This window comes from Mesoplodon bidens (assembly GCF_964165515.1).
Source record: "Mesoplodon bidens genome assembly, chromosome: 2".
NCBI classification, from domain to species: domain Eukaryota; kingdom Metazoa; phylum Chordata; class Mammalia; order Artiodactyla; family Ziphiidae; genus Mesoplodon; species Mesoplodon bidens.
Genome location: NC_138177.1, coordinates 108,447,591 through 108,462,882, shown reverse-complemented (window position 1 = coordinate 108,462,882; position 15,292 = coordinate 108,447,591).

Genomic DNA, 15,292 nt, shown 5'->3' with positions numbered 1-15,292 from the left:
TTCAAAATGCTGAAAGAAAATACCTGCTACCATAAAATGTTATGCCTAAGAGAAACAGTTCTCAAAAATAAAAACTAAAGACTTTTTCAAACAAACAAAAAAATAATTCAGGTGTGAACTAAATAAAATAGAAAAAGTATTCTTCAGGGAGAAGAAAGATTCCATATGGAATTAAAATACCTAAATAAATTGAGAAATGTAACACATTCATAGAATGGCTTAAGGTAGTTAAGTTAGTAGTCTTCCTCAAAATTAATCTTAGAGGCAATAAAATTCCGCTCAAAATTCAAACCAAATATTTGAGAAATCTAACAAGCATTCTAAAATGAATATGGGCAAAGTTCTAAGATAAGCCAAGACACTCCCAAAAGGGGAGAGAGAAACAAGTTAAGTGGGATATTTCTACCAGAAATCAAGGCTTATTATAAAACTGTATTAATTAAGCCAATGATGTTTTACACAAATATACAAAAATTAATCAAAGAAATATAATAAAGGATACAGAAACTGACCCACGTACACCCATGTGTCAGTGACATTGCAGGTTATTGAAGAAAGAAAATACCAGTCAAGAAATTGTATTAGAAAAACTGATAATCCATTTAGAAAACATAAAACTGAATCTCAATCCATATTCTAGATGGATTAAGTACATATATGTGAAAAACTAATCTTCACAAATTTTAGAGGAAATAGAATATCTTTATCATCACTGGTAGAGAAGCATTTCTTAAACAAGAACCTCAAATCTACTAACTAAATAGGGCATAATTGGTCAATTTGTCTACCTTGGTGTTAAGAAATGATTAACAGAACATTTCCTCAGCAGAATATATTGAATGCAGGTTGACTTTCAGAAGCTAGTGACCTGCTTTCTAGTTATTCCATATTTGAGCTGTATTTACCAAAAACATTTCAATTTGTTCCCAAATCTGTTTTTTCCCAGTTGTATTTCTTATTATATCATATTTTATGATTGCCCACTTCAACGTTTTTGGTTAACCTACTATCCACCAGAGTTAACTGTGTTGCATACAAAAGGCTTTTATTTTCCATAGGCATAATTTAAACAACTAGGCAGAACATTCAACTTAATTTTTTTTCTAAAAGTTGATTTTGTTATTTAATAAATTATTAACATATATTCCCCACCCTAAAAAACTAAGCAAAAAAATTCATAAGGAAATACTAAAAAAATTTTTAAAAACCACAACTAACCATAAACTTAGAGAAGGCATTGGTAAAATATATAACCAAAAGTTTACTATTTGTATTTAAAAATCCAGGAAATCAATAAGGAAAGGGCAAAAAGCCCATAGAAAATTAGCAAAAGATGTAAATAGTTATTTCACAGTAAAGAACACACAAATGGTGAGTAAATATTTGAAAAAAAATCATAATTGCATTAGCAACAAAAGATAGGCAAATTAAGACTTCAGTGTCATGTAATTTTATCTCCATTAGACCAGCAAAATTAAAGAATCTGGCAATGCTGAGTAATATGAAATAAGGAACAGTGGTATATAGAATTTTTTTAAGTTGAGATCATTGGTGTAGATTCTGCTAAAGTTTTGAAAACAATATAATGTGTTTCAATAAAATTGTCAGCACTAGAGGTTGCCAGTTTTTTGTTTATTGTCATTGTATTGACTGAATCAAATCCCTGGGATTCTTTGGTGGTTTTCCAGCAGATGCTATTCTGAATGAGTCAGTGCTAATGCAGTAATTTAAAATAATTCTGTTTGCCAAGTAATAGATTTTAAGAACTATGTTGTCTGAATTTCAACTTTATTCAGCCAATGTTAAACAAATTGGCTTAGATATGTGCCTTGGATTTAAAACAACTTAAAAACAACTGTTTAAGGCATATAGAATAGTTAAAACAAATTTAATTTTGCCTGTTAAATGAAATTTAATAATTTAAAGCTTCTTTGTTAACAGCCAAAATGAGTTACAAATAAAAAATATGTTAACTACACATATAACTACACCTATAACTACAGAACTATTAGCCAAGTTCAAAGAATGAGACTCAGGAAAATGTTAGCTTGAGGTTTAGGGCAATGTTAACACATGAATCACAACTCCTTGGCTCGTTAGGTTCACTGTCTGTACATATAGTATCAAGACAGCAACAAACAACAACAACAACAACAAAAACCCTCCAAGTCTTCTGAAAAATGATAGACTTGGTGACTACATATCTGTGGCCTTAGTTTTTCATCTGCTAAATAAAGATAAACTTCATTGCTCTCCCATGGGTTGTTGTGAAGACAAATTAATAACTCTTAAAGAAGAACTTGGCAAATATAAAGTGTCTTGTTTATGCTAAGAATCAGTATTTGTGGAATAAAATGTCTTAACTAGAAGCCTAATAAATAAGTGTTTTTTTTAATCTTTTCCACAATAGGCAATAATTTCAAAAAGATGCCTGGAAGACATTACTGGTTCCCTTTTCACCTTGGTACTAAAGTGAAGTAAAGTATTCCATTCTTGTCTTAAATCAATTCAAAACAACTTCCAAAATGTCTACCAAAATTTGCTTTATGTTCTATACATTCTTTACAATACAGTAGAAAGAATATTCAATATCCTTCCCTCCCCATAATTCTATTATTATTTTAATTAGTATTTTGTACAACTTTCTTTACTAAGAGAAGATAAAAAAATACGGCTGTGTTTGGACTTGGCATTGGAAGAAAGCTTATAGATCATCTCATCTAGCTCTCCACCCATACAGCATTTCATTTAATTACATCTCTGACAAATGACCACCTATCTAGACTGTGGAAACACTCTCAGTGAAAGGGCACTTATTGTGTAGATGACGGGAACTACCTCAATTGTTTCTAGAACTAAAAATTCTCTGATTTGAGTCCAAATTTGCCTCACAAAAATTTGTACCCATTGATGATGTTTCTGCCCTCTAATACAAGAAAGAACAAACCTATTCACTCTTCCATGATCTTTCAAAACTTTGAAGTTTCTTTGGTTTTTGTTTTGTTTTATTGCAGTTTTCTCTTGTAGTCATGTCTTGTCTGGTTCCTATGTGATGAGGTTTCTGGAAAATCATAACTGGTATTCTCAGGGCATGCTCTAGTTTGTATATAACCTTCTAAACCTAAGGAATACAGAACTGAGTATTCGACTTTACTTGTGGTTTAGTTAACACCATTTTCAGGGAAATGTTGTCCTCCACCCCTAGTCTTTTTTCACTGATGTAGAATAAGGTATTTGATTAGTTTTTTAGTGGCAATGTCACATCCAGTCTCACAGATCTCATGGGCAACTAAAATTCCAAAAAGTTTTCAATGGGTCACTTGTCAAGGGAGGTTTCCCTGATGCTATCATAGTATATTTTTTGAACCTAAGTTCAATTTTACTTTTTTTTTTTTTTTTTTTTTTTTTTTTTGCGTTACACGGGCCTCTCACTGTTGTGGCCTCTCCCGTTGCGGAGCACAGGCTCCGGATGCGCAGGCTCAGTGGCCGTGGCTCACTGTCCCAGCCGCTCCGCGGCATGTGGGATCTTCCCGGACCGGGGCATGAACCCCTGTCCCCTGCATCGGCAGGCGGACTCTCAACCACTGAGCCACCAGGGAAGCCCTTACTTTGTTATTTTTGACTCAGAGCTTTTATACTTCCATGTTCATATTTAGCTTTGATGTAATTTGCTGTCTAATGAAAGCCTATTTCACTGTCTATAATATATTTAGATAAGCCAGATTTGCATGCCTTTATCCAATCATTGATGAATAAGACAAGGTTAAAGACAGAGTCCTGCCACATATTCCTAGAAAATTCTATTCACTTTAACACAGTCTTGGTTTATTCATGATCTCAAAAGACCACCCTTAAATACATCTAACTATATTAACATTAGCTAGTCCATGTTTTTCAATACATGAATATCCTGATTTTTGTATTAACTTCCTAAAATCAAGATGTTCTATACTTATGAGAGTTCTTACACCTACTACTACTAATAATAGATATTCCCTTAACATGTACTGGTTTCTCTATGAGGCCTTCCCTGTTATCTAGACTTCAGCTTTGTGCCATATAATCTGTCACTTAATCATTGGTTATTATGTGATCAAAAACTTTCATACCTTGTTTATCTTTGCTGCCTTCACATATTTATATTTAATTTAATTGAGGAAGGAGGAAGGAAAGAAGGAAGGGAGGAAGGAAGGAAGGGAGGAAGGAAGGGAGAAAAAAGGGTGGGGGAAGGAAGGAAGAAAAGGAAGAAAGAAGGGATAAAGTCTCATCTCTTCATCTATGCTGTAAATTCTGAAAAGTAAGAAACTACCTTTTATACATTGTTTCTATGCCCACAGTACTCATCTGAGCATGGAATCCACAGTCAGAAATCTACACCTTACATAAGGACTAAGAACAAACTTTTACAGACCATTGAGGATGGAGTTAATATTGTCTATGGACTGATATAAGTGGTTATAAAGGGATAATAAGAAAAAGTTGAATGAATTAAAATATTACAGCAGGTTGTTAGAAGATGCACAAACTTACAAGGCAGTGAAACAGCCCTCTAGGTATCCTGAAACAGTTTTGACAGAATTTAGAGCATATTGAATCAATCTGTAAGATACTCAGCTGCTAACACAAAGGAAAAGGAGAGGTTACTCATGCAGATTGACTAGCTAGCTGGTTCTATACCTGGTGAATGAAAAGAGGTATTAATGAGCCCATAGTAAAATGAAACCTCTGTCCTGGAGTTAAAGTTGGGAAGAAAAGTCAATGAAGGAAACGAGATGAACCTGGGAGGACCAATCAATTGCAGGTCACAGTGGATCATTACAGACCCATCTACAAGACTCCCAACCAGAAACTCAGTGTCAGCTCTATCCCCCCATTTTCCCTCACTCTTTTATAGGTCCCAAGACCCATCAATTCTAATCCTGAAATCAGTCTTTTCCTCCCTATTCATACTGCCGCTGCCTTAATTCGGGCCTCATTTCTTGCTTGAAATTTGTAATGGTTTTTCAACTAATCTCCATGCCTTTACACTTACTCTCTCATTCTAACCACTGCAAGAATTATCTTTTAAATCACAAATCTGATCACATCACATTCCTAGATAAAATCCTTTGATGGTTCCTCAATTACCTACTGGATAAAATTCTTGGTATGGCATTGGAGGTCCTTCATTACCAAATTTCAACATATTTCTCGAATATCATTTACTACCACTCTCCAACACCCACTGTTCTTTAGTTACCACAAATGACCTTCTCAGCTTCTATACCTCTTGCTTTTGCTCAAGTTTTCCCCTCTGTCTGAAAAGCCATTTCTCATCTCTCTACCTGATATAATTTTATTATCATTTACAACCAAGCTGAAATGTCAAGTCCTTTTCAAAGATTTTCCCACTTCCTCAACCCCTCTTCCAAACACAGATTATCTCTTCCATCTCAGGACTTTTCCCATGCATCTTATTTGGCACCTATGGAATTATGAATTTCTTCATCTTCATATGCCCAGAGATTCTCAGTAAATGCTGAATGAATTAATGAATTAATGAATAAACAATCCAGAAAACAGGTTCAGTAATGAGAAGTACAACATGACAATAAAGGAGATGATGATAAAATTTATACCTGAGAGGACAGATATAACTTTTAGTCACTCTTACCTTGAGTCCTATAAACCTCTCTAAAATAATGCAACATATATAATCAGAATATACATATTTATGTATTTATCAGAATATGTATATTTATAAATTTATGATAATGTATTTTGATGATTTTTCATTAGTAATCTTTATTATTCTGAAACATTCCAATATATAGCAAGCATACCCCCACTTATCCATCCCAGAAATATCTGTACCATGCATTGTTCTAGGCATTGTGACTACAATGGGGAATAAGACATCCAAGGTACCCTTGTAAATTTTACATTATAGTGGCAGTGACAATGACAGACATTAAATACACGAATAATCTTATATTGTGATCCATGCTCAGTACAAGAGCATAATGTGATAAGAGTGGATGGGCAAATGTATTTCTGATGTATTTGTGAGGAAGGTGATCTCTGTGATGGACCTAGAGACTGTCATACAGAGTGAAGTATGAAGTAAGTCAGAAAGAGAAAAACAAATACCATAGGCTAACACATATATATGGAATCTTAAAAAAAAGAAAGGAAAAGAAAAAAAAAAGGTCAGAAGAACATAGGAGCAAGACGGGAATAAAGATGCAGACCTACTAGAGAATGGACTTGAGAATATGGGGAGGGGGAAGGGTAAGCTGGGACAAAGTGAGAGAGTGGCATGGACATATATACACTACCAAATGTAAAATAGATAGCTAGTGGGAAGCAGCCGCATAGCACAGGGAGATCAGCTCGGTGCTTTGTGACCACCTAGAGGGGTGGGATAGGGAGGGTAGGAGGGAGGGAGATGCAAGAGGGAAGAGATATGGGGACATAGGTATATGTATAAATGATTTATTTTGTTATAAGGCAGAAACTAACACACCATTGTAAAGCAATTATACTACAATAAAGATATTTTTTAAATAAAATAAAATAAATTTAAAAAAATAAAGATATTATTTTGCTTACCAAAAAAAAAAAATTTAAAAAGAGTGGATGGGCAGGAGTATGGTTAGGAAAGAGTTTTCCAAAAAAGTTGAAACTTGAACTGAGGCCTAAACGATTAGAGGGAGTCAGCCATGAGAAGATATGGCTGAAGAGCATTTCAGGCTGAGGGAAGAGTAAATGCAAAGTCTCTGAGGAGGCAATGACCTGCGTTTGAAGATGAGTACGAAACTGGTTGGTGCTCAGTAGAAGGGCAGCAGGAAAGTTGAGGAGTAGGCAGAGACCCTATAATGCAGGACTTCATAGGCTGTGAGAATACTCAATTTTATTTTCAATGAGATGGACACCCAAAAGATTCCATTGTAGGTTATTAAATTTGTAACTAGCCAAACCATAATGACAATCTCTTTAACATATGCTCTGATTTCCACTCCACTGTCTTAATTCAAACCATCATTATATCCTGCCTGGACTATTGCAATAGCCTCCACTGGTCTCCCTGACATCAAGTTATCCCTCCATTAGCCTATATTATTGTCAGAGTTTCTTTTTTGATAAAACAATTTTATCAAGGTATCCACTGCTTACAAATCTGTGAAGTGTCCATGTATTCACCCAGTTCTGTCTTTCATTTTTTCAGCTACTTGTCATGATAGATGTCATTCAAGTGCAAAGCACACTCCCTTTGCTGTAGACAGACTTTGACGACACCATAAAAAACCTCAAATAGTGTAATGGAGAGATAGTATTTGTTAAGCTTTATATAGTAGTGTTAAACACCCTCCCATTGTAGATAAGTATTTATTTTTAAGGGGATTATAGCCTAGAATGTAGAATTATCTTTCCTACTAAAGTTAAAACAAAAATTTATATAACTGTCTTGGAATTTATAAAAAACTGACATGGTATGGCTATGCCCTAGTCATTATAATTTTATTAGTAATGGAAATATCTCTTAGCACTGCTCATGCTTATATCTACAATGTACATGTAGATGCACTACTCATAACGTCTTCAGTTGATTTTGCCTAACTCTTCATTTAAAGTACATACACTTTAAGTCTACAATTGGATGCACTTTTACAAATATATATAGTTGCATAACCACCACGGCAATGAAGGAATATCAAGAAAACTTTTATTACCCCCCAAATTATCTTTTAACCTTTTCCTAGTCAGTTTTTCCAACTTACCACATCAGATAACCACTAATATATTTTTGTCTTTACATATTATATTTGTCCCTTCTAGAGTTTCATATAAATAGGATCATGAAGTACATGTGTATACACGTGTGGTGTACATATATGTGCATAATTATTTGCTCAGTGTAGTGGTTTTGAACTTTATCCATATTTTTGCACATGTCAATAATCTGTTATTCCTTTCTGAGTAGTAGGGTTAATTGGCTTAACCAATGAACTTTTGCATGTTTCTCGTTTGGAAATCATCATCATCATCATCATTATCTACTATAGCTTTTGTACACAAATCTTTTTGAGGACATATGTTTCTATTTCTATTGGATAAATATCTAAGAGCTGAATTTCTGTTTTAAGAGTTTATTTATGGGCTTCCCTGGTGGCGCAGTGGTTGAGGGTCTGCCTGCTGATGCAGGGGACATGGGTTCGTTCCCCGGTCTGGGAGGATCCCGCATGCCGTGGGGCGGCTGGGCCCGTGAGCCATGGCCTCTGGGCCCGTGAGTCATGGCCGCTGGGCCTGTGCGTCCGGAGCTTGTGCTCCACGACGGGAGAGGCCACAACAGTGAGAGGCCCGCGTACAGAAAAAAAAAAAAAAAAAAAAAAAAGAGTTTATTTATGAAAAGTTGACAAACTATATTTCAAAGTAGTTGTACCATTTTATCTTCCCATTAGCAATGTATGACAATTCTGGTTGTTCCACATTCTAGCCATTCAAGTGTGTATATAGAGAAAACTTTTGTGATTTTAATTTGCATTTTCCTAATGACTAAGGATGTTGAGCATTATTTCATGCATTTATTGGTGTTTTGTACATCTTTTTTGTTTGTTTGCTTGAAGTATCCTCAAATGTTTTACTCATTTTTTATTGGATTATTTAAGTTATTATTATTGAGTTTTAAGAGGTTCCTTCAATGTATTCTGTATATAAGTTCCATTATGGTAAGAAAACATACTCTGTATGATCTGTATGATTTAAATCCTTTTAAATATTCAAAAGGATTTGAATGATACTATTGTTGAATGCAGTATTCTACAAATGTCAGTGAGGTCAGGTTGGTTGATATTGTTTTTTTAATATGTCCTCATTACTGATTTTCTTTCTTCTTGTTCTATCAATTGCTAAAAAAGGAATGTTGAGATCACCAATTATTATTGTGGATTTTTTCTCTTTCATCTGTTCAGTTTGTCAGGTTTTCTCCATGTATTTTATAACTGTCATTAAGTGTGTACGTACTTAAGATTGTTATATGTACCTAATAATTTGATCCTTTTAATACCCCTCTAAAAGCTCTAAAAATATTTTTGTCCTAAAGTCTACATTGTCTGATATGAATAAAGCCACTGCATATTTACTATGTTTTTGCATGGTATAACTTTTCCATTATTTTACATTAAACTATCCATTTCTTTTCTTGTAAATGGTATTTAGCCATGCCTTATTTTTTTAATTCAATATAACAATTTTTGACTTTTAATAGATATGTTTAGGCCATTTATATTTCATGCAATTTTGATATGGTTGAATTTAAGTATACCATTTTCCTGTTTGTTGTCTGTCTTTTTAATTCCTTCTTTTGGAAAAAAATCGATTTTTCTTTTCTGTATTCCATTCTATCTCTTCTTTTAATTGATAAGTGTATAGCTCTTTGCTTTATTTTTTTAGTTGTTGCTCTGGGTTCACAATATCATCAGATTATAGCAATCTACTTCAAATAATATTATAGTATTTCATAAATAATTTAAGAATAGACTACTGTATTTTTCTTCTCTCCACCTTTTCTGGGATACCAATGAAATACATTCAAAATTACTTGAGTGCCCATAGGTCTGTAAGACTCTATTATTTTTTTTCCCATCTCCCAATTTGCTGATGTTTTCTTTTTAAGTGACAAATTTGTCTTAAATCTATTGAGTGAATTTTCCACTTCAGCCATTGTATTTTATCTGTAGAAGACTCCTTTTTTTATAGTTTTCATTTCTCTACTCATTGTGTTCATGTTTCCTTTAAATTCTTGACATAGTTATAATAAGTATTTTAATTTCCTTATCTGCTAATTCCATCATCTCTCTCATTTCTGGGTCCATTTCTACTACTGTGCTTCACTTTTTCCTATTTTTTCACATGTCATATATTTTTGATTGAAAGCTGAATATTGTGAATATTAAGGTGTTCAGTGTCTGGGCTTTGTTGTTTCCTTTGAAAAACGTTAGCCTTTGACTTGGCAGGCAGTTAATTTACTTATAGAATAGCTTGATTCTTTGGACATGTTTTTATTGCTACTGCTGCTGCTGCTGCTGCTGTTGTTGTTATGTTAGGTCAGGTCTAGAGTAGTCTTTACTCAAGGATTAATTTGGTCTTACTCTTAAGGCTTGGGCTTTCTGGGATCTTTATCAAATACCCTGGGTATTGCATGAGGTCTCTCTACACCAGCTGATTGGATATCAAATGGCTCCCCACCCTTTTGAGTCCTGGTAGCTGTTCTTTCCCAGTAACTGTTCTTTGCCAAGCCTTGTGGAGTCTTACCTTATACACATGCAACTTACTATTCAGCTAAAAACTCAAAAGTATTACACACAGATTTTTTTAAGCTTGTTTTCTGAGTAGCTCCTTAATCTGCATAACTTCATCCTACAAATTTTGGCAGCTTCAGCTTCTCCAAACTTTAATCTCTATCTCAGCTCAGCAAGACCATTGGATTTTGCTTGGTTTCTGCTACCTTTGCTGAGGTCTAGTAAATGCTTCTAGGGAGAAAGTAGAGTTACCACAGGGCTTGCCTTGCTTGTTTCCAGCTTTTGTGGATCTCATGAGCTGCTTGTTCTCTAATGCCTGAAAACAGCTCTTTCATACATGTGCCCACTTAACTAGTTGTTTACTCATATTTATGGCAGGAGGACTAGCCTAGTACCAGTCACTCCATCATTGCCTGAAGCAGATATTCATCCATGGATAAAGATAATAAATATAGCTCTAAAATCACATCTCACAACATAAAAATAACTCAACCCTCACAACTAGCAATTCTCAATCAGTAAGTGTGACCTGGGATTAAAACAAACTGAGAGGTAGGTTACGAGTAATTTCCTACATACCTGCTCTATCCTACCCTATTCTCTCATATTCAAGGAAGAAATCAGAATACCAGTGAGGAAGGTAATGTTACAGTATTAATAAATATGACTCTAGTTTTTACTTTACTCATAACATAACTCACAAATAATTGCAAATCATCAGCATGTACAAATACTAGTGTTAAGAACCACCACCATTATTTTAAAGGTACAAACCCAACTCTAAAACTTAGAATACATGACTCTCAGAATCTGGCATCCAGCAATGTCTTGAGCCTCATCAAGACACCCCGCCACTGCCAGGGTCCCGTGATCCAGGGACAACTTCCCTAGGAGAACACACAGCGCCCTTCAGTCTGTTGCAATGTCACACCACCCTCTGCCGCCACAGGCTCGCCCCACATTCCATACCACTCCCTCTCCCCATCCTGAGTGAGCCAGAGCCCCCTAATCAGCTGCTACTATAACCCCGTCCTGTCTGAGTGAAGAACAGACACCCTCAGGCAACCTACATGCAGAGGCAGGGCCAAATCCAAAGCTGAACCTCAGCAGCTGTGCGAACAAACAAGAGAAAGGGAAATTTCTCCCAGCAGCCTCAGGAGCAACGGATTAAATCTCCACAATCACCTTGAGGCACCCAGCGTCTCTAGAATACCTGAAAAGACAACGAATCATCCCTAAATTGAGGGGTGGACTTTGGGAGAAACTGTAGACTTGGGGCTTGCTTTCTGCATCTAATTTGCTTTTATGTTTAGGATTAAACATTATCTTAGTTCAGTATTTAGAGTTTATTTCATTGGTACATTTGTTTATAATTTGGTTGCTCTCTTCCTTTTTTTAATATATAGATATATACTTTTTTTCCTTTTTCTCTTTTTGTGAAGGTGTATGGGTATGCTTCTTTATGTAATTTTTGTCTCTATAGTAGTCTTTTACCATATGTCCTAGGGTCCTGTCTGTCCGGGTTTTTTTAGTATAGTTTTTAGCACTTGTTATCATTGGTGGATTTGTTTTTTGGTTTGGTTGCTCTCTTCTTTCTTTCTTTCTTTTTAAAAAATTTTTTTAAATAATTTATTTTTTATTTTAGTAACTTTATTTCATTTTATTTTTTTCTTTATTTCCTTTTTTCCTCCCTTTTTTTCTGAACCGTGTGGTTGAAAGGGTCTTGGTGCTCTGGCTGGGTGTCAAGCCTGTGCCTCTGAGGTGGGAAAGCCCAGTTCAGGACACTGGTCCACAAGAAACCTCCCAGTTCCATGTAATATCAAATGGTGAAAGCTCTCCCAGAGATCTCAATCTCAACACTAAGACCCAGATCCACTCAAACACCAGCAAGCTACAGTTGTGGACACCCTATGCCAAACAACAAGCAAGACAAGAACACAACCACACTCATTAGCAGAGAGGCAGCCTAAAATCAGAATAAGGTCACAGACACCCCAAAACACACCACCGAATGTGGTCCTGCCCACCAGAAAAACAAGATCCAGCCTCAGCCACCAGAACACAGGCATCAGTCCCCTCCACAAGGAAGCCTACACAACCCACTGAACCAACCTTATCCACTGGGGGCAGACACCAAAAACAACGGGAACTATGAACCTGCAGCCTGTAAAAAGGAAACCACAAACACAGTAAGTTAAGCAAAATGAGAAGACAGAGAAGCACACAGCAGAGGAAGGAGCAATGCAAAAACCTAACAGAACAAACAAATGAACAGGAAATAGGCAGTCTACCTGAAAAAGAATTCAGAGTAATCATAGTAAAACTGATCCAAAATCTTGGAAATAGAATGGAGAAAATACAAGAAACATTTAACAAGGACCTAGAAGAACTAAAGAGCAAACAAACGATGATGAACAACATAATAAATGAAATTTAAAATTCTCTAGAAGGAATCAATAGCAGAATAACTGAGGCAAAACAATAGATAAGTGACCTGGAAGATTAGGTAGTTGAAATAACTACAGCAAGCTGAAAAAAGAAAAAAGAATGAAAAGAATTGAGAACACTGTTAGAGACTTCTAGGACAACATTAAACACACTAACATTCAAATTATAAGGGTCCCAAAAGAAGAAGAGAAAAAGAAAGGGCCTGAAAAAATATTTGAAGAGATTATAGTTGAAAATTTCCCTAATATGGGAAAGGAAATAGTCAATCAAGTCCAGGAAGTGCAGAGAATCCCATAAAGGATAAATCAAGGAGACACATGTCAAGACACATATTAATCAAACTATCAAAAATTAAATACAAAGAAAAAATATTAAAAGCAGCAAGGGAAAAACAACAAATAACATACAAAGGAATCCCCATTAGGGTAACAGCTGATCTTTCAGCAGGAACTCTGCAAGCCAGAAGGGAGTGGCAGGACATATTTAAAGTGAGGAAAGGGAAAAACCTACAAACAAGATTACTCTACACAAGAAGGATCTCATTCAGATTTGACAGAGAAATCAAAAGCCTTACAGACAAGCAAAAGCTAAGAGAATTCAGTGCAACAAACCAGCTTACAACAAATACTAAAGTAACTTATCTAGGCAGCAAACACTAGAGAAGGAAAAGACCTGCAATAACAAACCCAAAACAATTAAGAAAATGGTAATAGGAACACACATACCGATAACTACCTCAAGTGTAAATGGATTAAATGCTCCAACCAAAAGACACAGACTGGCTGAATGGATACAAAAACAAGACCAGTAAATATGCTGTCTACAAGAGACACACTTCAGACTTGGGACATATACAGACTGAAAGTGAGGGAATGGAAAAAGATATTCCATGCAAATGGAAATCAGAAGAAAGCAGGAGTAGCAATTCTCATATCAGACAAAATAGACTTTAAAACAAAGACAATTACAAGAGTCAAAGAAGGACACTACATAATGATCAAGGGATCAATCCAAGAAGAAGATATAACAATTGTAAATATTTATGCACCCAACATAGGAGCACCTCAATACATAAGGCAAATGCTAACAGCCATAAAAGATGAAATCGACAGTACCACAATCATAGTAGGGGACTTTAATGCCCCACTTTCACCAGTGGACAGATCATCCAAAATAAAAATAAATAAGGAAACACAAGCTTTAAATGATACTTTAAACAAGACAGACTTAAATGATATCTATAGGAGATTCCATCCAAAAACAAGAGAATACACTTTCTTTTCAAGTGCTCATGGAACATTCTCCAAGACAGATCATATCTTGGGTCACAAATCAAGCCTTGGTAAATTTAAGAAAATTGAAATCATATCAAGTAGATTTTCTGATGACAATGGTATGAGACTAGATATCAATCACAGGAAAAAATGTGTAAAAAATACAAACACATGGAGGCTAAACAATACACTACTAAATAAGCAAGAGATCACTGAAGAAATCAAAGAGGAAATAAAGAAAAACTAGAAATAAATGACAATGAAAACACAATGAACCAAAACCTCTGCAATGCATCAAAAGCAGTTCTAAAAGGGAAGTGTACAGAAATACAATCCTACCTCAAGAAACAAGAAACATCCCAAACAAACAACCTAAACTTACACCTAAAACAATTAGAGAAAGAAGAACAAAAAAACCCCAAAGTTAGCAGAAGGAAAGAAATCATAAAGATCAGATCAGAAACAAATGAAAAAGAAATGAAAGAAACAATAGCAAATATCAATAAAACTAAAAGGTACTTCTTTAAGAAGATAAACAAAATTGATAAACCATTACCCAGACATCAAAAAAAAAGGGGGAAGACTCAAATCAATAGAATTAGCAATGAAAAAGGAGAAGTAACAACTGACACTGCGGAAAAACAAAGGATCATGAGAGATTACTACAAGCAACTCTATGCCAATAAAATGGACAACCTGGAAGAAATGGACCAATTCTTAGAAAAGCACAACCTTCCGAGACTGAACTAGGAAGAAATAGAAAATATAAACAAACCAATCACAAGCACTGAAATTGACACTGTGATTAAAAATCTTCCAACAAACAAAAGTCCAGGACCAGATGGCTTTTTATCAATCATTTAGAGAAGAGCTAACACCTATCCTTCTCAAACTCTTCCAAAATACAGCAGAGGGAGGCACATACCCAAACTCACTGTACGAGGCCACCGTCACCCTGATACCAAAAACCGACAAAGATGTCACAAGAAAAGAACACTACAGGCCAATATCACTGATGAACAGAGATGCAAAAGCACTCACCAAAATACTAGCAAACAGAATCCAATGGCACATTAAAAGGATCATTCACCATGATCAAGTGGGATTTATCCCAGTGATGCAAGGATTCTTCAATATATGCAAATCAATCAATGTGATAAACCATATTAACAAACTGAAGGAGAAAAAAAAATATAATCACCTCAATAGATGCAGAAAAAGCTTTTGACAAAATTCAACACACATTTATGATAAAACCCCTCCCGAAAGTAGGCATAGAGGGAACTTACC